Source organism: Gopherus flavomarginatus, chromosome 6 (assembly GCF_025201925.1).
Source record: "Gopherus flavomarginatus isolate rGopFla2 chromosome 6, rGopFla2.mat.asm, whole genome shotgun sequence".
Classification (NCBI taxonomy): domain Eukaryota; kingdom Metazoa; phylum Chordata; order Testudines; family Testudinidae; genus Gopherus; species Gopherus flavomarginatus.
Genome location: NC_066622.1, coordinates 128,260,909 through 128,267,388, shown reverse-complemented (window position 1 = coordinate 128,267,388; position 6,480 = coordinate 128,260,909). Strand labels below are relative to the sequence as shown.

Below are 6,480 nucleotides of genomic sequence, written 5' to 3'. Positions count from 1 at the left end.
TAATTACAGAATAGTAACTTTGTAGGATGTCAGGGAATGATTTGGGTGTGAATGTTTACAAGATAAACCGACGATTTCATATAAAGAGCAAGGAGATCAAAGCCCCAAACGAATCCTTAAGAAGCCCTCACACCTACCCCAGCTTCTGGGTGAAAAGCCCTGCACTTGGAGGTAGAACTTCTGGATTATCCAACAAAAACTTCTTATTTTGTGAGCAAACTGAACAGTTCTTTAATAGTCGTGAGAATGGTTTAGGAGATACTAGCTCTCATTGCAAGAGTGGAGTGGCAAATGACTTTAACAAGGAAGAGTTTGGATCAAAGATGAGCAAGGGAACACTAACAGGTGAGAGAAAACATCTTTTAAATAGGGTAAGCTATGTGAAGGGTTACCTTTTTGTAGCACTATACAACATGCCCATATATGTAGTGTGCAGGTGGGAGGGAAAAGACTAATTTCATAAACTTCCTCACTAATCTAAAATTCCAGTTTGATAAAGGTCATCAATCTGAATACAGATAGAGTACCTGGTAATTGGGTAACATTAATTTGCCATACGCATGTATATATGTAAAAATTATGCACAACAATTGTAAATGTATCTGACTAAGGAATAAAATCCGTTAAGGGAAACTATCAAATTGTTATCTAGTCACTTTAAAAAGTTGTTAATTTCAGGGACCGCTTATGTCTTGATAACTAGAGGTTTCCCCTTGCTTGTGTAAGTCTTTCAAACAGCAACAAGCATACAATACTCCTGGGAGAATTCTGTACCACTGCGTAATTGAGAATTTGCATGGAATGTTTTGTGTGGAATTTTATTTTTCCCCTGCAAAATTGGCCCTGCAGAGCTGCTGGGGGCTTCTAGACCTGGCAGAGCAGTGAGGATGCAGGCAAAATCATTTGAGTGCTGATAATCTTCCAGTGCTTTTCCTTCAATCTTCTTCTCTCACCCCCTGGGCCGCAAGGATAAACAGCTTCTCACATTATTGAAAGCCCTAGGAAATAATTCTTGGGTGTCTCAACACACAGAACCATGGGATATGCCCCTCCTAGGCATATGGGTGAGTGCAGAAATAGTGTGAAACAGTAATGCAGGTATAGCTTTGCTGTGGGGACATTCACATCCAGACTAGACTAACCTGAATGTTCAGATGTGGGTGCCAGTCACCTAGGCTAACAGTGCAGTAAAACTAGAAACAGTTATTTTAGCTATTATTTCTATTCCAGTAATGGGTCATCTAATAGCATTTGAGAATGTTTAGTTGGTCTCTCTTTAAATCTTGTGTTTGGGGTCATACTCTTTTAAAGTCACACCCATGGACTTAAGTGGTATAATTTGTATTAATAAGGGTGCATGATTTTGTTAATTACTCATCCAAAGTCTTGTACCAAGTGATAGACTGATCTCGTTTTTATTACATGAGGAGTTTCAGTGATATCTTTAGTAAGAATGATTTGTGTCAAAAATTGTTAGTCAACTGTAAAACAAAAAGCTGTGGCACTTGTGTTTTCATATTCGTTTGCTCTTAATTTGTAGAAATGGAAGATCTTCAGTTTTCTTAGACAAAATATTATTTGAAACTTTCTCATACTTTTTGTAAACAATCTGTTAATACTACACCTGTCTTTGGTTTTATGAAATCAGACCATTTTGTAAAGAATTCTTTGTTTTTAGGTAAGTCAGTGGAAAGCATAAGCGATAGAAGTAGTTTGCTGTTAACACCTTCAACTAAGGAGGAAAATGCTGTGAGTTGGGGTTTTGTGCCAAATTGGTAGCTTGTATAATGCTAACAAATGATCACCATATATTTTATGCCTTTCTAGAATATTTGCATTTGTGTTTATTTTTGCTTCATTTTTTCCTGTTGGCATCACATTTCAGTTTACAATTAACCATTTGTTTGTTGTTTGCAGAGGCAGTATTCTTGCTTACAAGTGACCTTATTTGTGTACTTTATAAAATATAAATTTAAAATTCACATTTAATTTATTTTTAAACATAAATGCCCAGTAGTTCAGCTAAATTTTCACTGTTATTTACAGGTAGTCGATAAACTGCCAAGTAAATATCAGAAAAAATATTAAGCATTTTAATGAGAAGGTACCTCTGGCTCAAATTTTAAAAATGGCATTGGAACAGTGATTCTCTAACAGTATCAGATACAGTGTGCTGGTCAAAATTAAAGCCATAATTTAAGAGCTGCACTTAAACTCCCTCCCTATCAATATTTATCTTATAATGTAGCTTCTTGAATATGCCTCTGAAAATCACTGACTTGACAAAGATGGAAATTTAAAAGACCCTTGTTTTGTTAAAGGCCATCTGTTTTCCACTAAGACAATAAATTAACTTCTTCACTGGCTAGTGGTCTAGAAAGATCCTGGACCAAATATAATCTTTTAATTTGTAAGAATGTAAGACTGATGTGAGTCCTAAAATGTTAATACTCTCGAAGAGGTCATAAATGTTAAGTTTTTGAGGTGCATGAAATGTAGGAAAACTGAATTATCCAGTTTCTCTATCCTGTTTTCTTTCTAGGTTGCTGGTCCAAACTTAACGCAGGTAAGTAAAAATTAACATTTGGCCATTCAGTCAGATGACTATTGTATTCACATGAAATAAAGTGTAGAAATTTTGAAAAAAGAAAGACTGACGAATGTTAGAAGTTTTGATATATCTACTTTTAAATGTACATGTCTGTTGTAAATTCCTTCTTTCTGGGCTAGTTATGTTATTTCTCACTTCTATTAATTTTTCAAAATTTGTGCTCTGTAGATCTTTTATTTTCTAGCTGTTGTCTTGCTCTGCTTTTTGTTGGTTGTCTTCTCCCTATAATATATATTTTTTTCCTCTCCATAATCACTGGCACACTGAACAAACAGCATTCCCTAACTTATTGACAAATATCAATTTGCTAAAAGCATTTTCTCAGTAAGATTTTTTAAATGTCTTTATTCAATTTAGCTTAATCTGGTTCTTCACTGATCTGAGTGTTCACACTAGGGTTTGCACTGATTTAAGTTAAACTGCCACCAACCTATTTTAGTTACATTGTTGAAAAAACTATATGTAGGCCAGCCTTCATGCTACAGTGAGGTAAAGTCTTTGATTTTAAATGTCTAACATCTGTATGAGGCCTGCACATGTGAGACCTGAAAATGACATTTTTTCAGAACTAATGCTGTGTACCTTTTTTCATAAAGAGTTACTAAATAGCATATGAAGGCTGTGTCTACAATAGCACTTTTCTCGCTAAAATGTTTGTTGGTTGGGGTGTGAAAAAAACATTTCACTGACAGAAGTACCAGTGAGGACAGCACTATGTCAGCAGGAGACGCTCTCCTGCCAACATAGCTACCACCGCTTGTTGGGGATGGTTTAATTATACCAACGAGAGACCTCTTCTGTTGGCATAGAGCGGCTACACGGGAGAACTTACGGTGGTGCAGCTGTAAGGTCTGTAGTGTAGACATAGCTGAAATCCCCTACTCATTACTCTGTCGCAATACTGATAGTAGCTGGCAAAGTTGCAGTTTCAGAACTTCTTTGCTTTTGCATGACCTTATTGTTACTCTCTATTTTGTTTGAATTGTTATCTAATTAGATGTAAGAATCAAATGTAAAATAATTTGCTGATACATTATTCATTAAATGGTCTAATTACAGAATCGTAAATAAAACTAGTAGATGAAAGCCATGCTGTTGCATAGGCATAATTTTTGTTTTTGGGCGGGGGGAGCCAAAAATGGTTGAGAACTTAAAAATTGGACAGTAACAGACTGTGAATCCCAGTGATATTCCAAATTTAAAAAAGTTTTCAAACATGCTTGTAGCTGTTTCTATCCCTGCATACTGACTCAACAGGCATTCTTGGCTTCAGAGTGATGTTTGGAGTTGTTTTGTATCTGGGGCAGGGTTGTGGTAGGAGTTTTTTGTGTGCATGGAGAATGAGTGTTTGCTGCAGTGGGGGCCTGTGTGTATTTGGGGTTATTGTGTATATTATCAGTGTAGACTTGTGTCTGGGGGTTGTGTTTTGTGCAAGTGGTAGTTAGGACAAGTAATATATCATCTGTGTAGTCTCTCTCATGCAACAACATTATTGGTTGTATGAGAGCATGAAAATTAATTATAGAGTAAGGGTGGTGATTAGTTGTTATCTCTGATATCACAATAGTGTAGGACTCTTGGCATAGCACAGATACAGTAACTCCTTATTTAATGTCCTCCCACTTAACGTTGTTTCAAAGTTACATCGCTGCTCAATTAAGGAACATACTTGCTTAAAGGTGTGCGATGCTCCCTTATAACATTGTTTGGCTGCCTGCTCTGTCCACTGTTTGTAAGATTCTGTGGAAAAACAGTGACTTTACAAGAGAGTATTGCACAAGTTCCTCTTCTCTGCCTCTTCCCCCACCAGCATCAACTGTTTGGTGGTGCTTAGGACTTTCTGGGAGGGGGGAGGAGTGGGGAAGCACTGCGTCTCCACTCCTCTCCCTCCCTCCCAGAAAGTTCCAACCGCCACCAAACAGCTGTTTGGTGGCAGTTAGAACTTTGGGGGAGGGGTGGGGATGCGGCGTGATTGGGAGAGGAGATGGAGCGGGGACCGGGAGAGGTGGGCCTGAAGTGGAGCGGGGACCGGGAGAGGTGGGCCTGAAGTGGAGCGGGGACCGGAAGAGGTGGGCCTGGAGTGGAGCGGGGACCGGAAGAGCCTGGAGCATCCCCTGGCAAAGTCGGCGCCTGTTCTTCTCTGGGGAAGCTGCTGCTGCAAAGGTGTTTCCTAGCATCCTTGCCTGCAGTGGGCTGTGCCTGTGTGGGGTATGCCAGGGGCACTTCCCAACCACAGTACAGTACTGTACAGTATATAATGCCTTTTATTTGCCCCCAAAAAAATTTCCTTGGAACCTTAGCCCCTGCTTTCCCATTAAATCTTATGCGAAAATTGGATTCGTTTAACATCGTTTCACTTAAAGTTGCATTTTTCAGGAACATAACTACAACATTAAGTGAAAAGGACAGAAGTACTTGTGGCACCTTAGTAACTAGCAAATTTATTTGAGCATAAGCTTTCATGGGCTACAGCCCATTTCATCGGATGCATGTAGTGGAAAATAAATGTTAAGTGAGGAGTTACTGTACGCCCCTTATTGTAAGTGTATATCCCGTAGGGTCAAAATGGGTGAATCTTATTATATAGGTAATCCAAAATATTGCTGTAACCCAACTGCAGCATAACAGATGTGCTGGCGTAATTATTTAAGCTTATAAACAGATAAATTGTTTCACTGAAGGAATAAAACTGTTTACATGTTAAAGGTTGAGATTTCTTACTGGATTAAAGCATTTAGGAGCTAGACAAATTTGTACTATGAAAAGAATTATTCAATTTCTCTATTGATCCTGGCATCTTCTCTTGTTAATCAAATGGTACCTCTAAAAGATCGTGATCCACAGTTTGCTTAAGTGAAACAGCTCTGTGTTAGTTTAAGAAAATTAAGAATCTGCTTTAAATGTCTCAATTTTCATAGCAATTTTAAAGTGTGATCAGGACCTTGATTGAATAAAACTTACTTAATTTGGTAGCTTTGTCTGCAGTTATTTGTAAAGAAAGTAATATATGCTTTGGGATTTTGAGAACTTTTCTATACTAGGGTAAGCAGTTCTAGAATTGTAGGTATTCTGCTATTACTGCTTTAGGGCTTTGAGTTCCTGTTAAAAAAATATTATTTGAGATTTGTGTTCTCTTACAGAGCTCCAGTTCTGACTTGCGTCACACAAAGCAGAAAAAGATACAGAATTCCCCTGAGAACATTTTATCTATAAGCTATGATTCCAAACTATTTAATTCGTTAATGCCGACCCCTCGGATGACTTCTTGCCATCATTGTGGTCTGTATGGTAAGCCTTTATTACTATCCTTTAGGCCTGCATACACAGTACTCAAGTTGGACTAGGCTTTCAAGTATATATGTGCAAAACGCTCTTATAAAAATGTAGATATTAAGCCATCTTCCCCAGACTTTCACTTTGAAAGAAAGTGATATTTTAAATTGGCACAGTAATTCTGTAAAACATATAAATAGCAAGGATTTCAAAAGCATCAGACAAAACTATTAATCAGGCAAATCAATCAATGAGTCCATGCTTTGAAAAATCCACAGTGACACCACACAGATGAAAAAGCAAATGCTTAAGTGAAAAATTAATGAAGTACAGAGTGGCCTTCTAAAACAAAAAGATCATGGTGTATTAAGTTAATAATAAATGTGTATTCTATAACTTGACAGCTCTTTTTGAGAGAGAGAGAAGGTGGATGAGATAATATCTTTTATTGGACCAACTTATGTGGATGAAAGGGACAGGCTTTTGAGCCTTGAAAGCTTGTCCCTTTCACCAATACAAGTTGGTTCAGTAAAAGATATTACCTCACATATCTTGTCCCTCTCATATTCTGGGTCCAACACAGATACAGCACTGCA

General features: G+C 37.7%; 1 long non-coding RNA gene across 1 annotated transcript; it reads left to right on the top strand.

Annotated features, from left to right (window-relative positions):
• The first annotated feature begins 269 nt into the window (after positions 1-269).
• On the top strand, positions 270-5,804 carry LOC127053792 (uncharacterized). Its single transcript, XR_007775120.1, has 4 exons — positions 270-345; positions 1,679-1,749; positions 2,543-2,566; positions 5,752-5,804. It is a non-coding gene; the product is annotated as an uncharacterized LOC127053792 (long non-coding RNA).
• Positions 5,805-6,480: the final 676 nt, after the last annotated feature.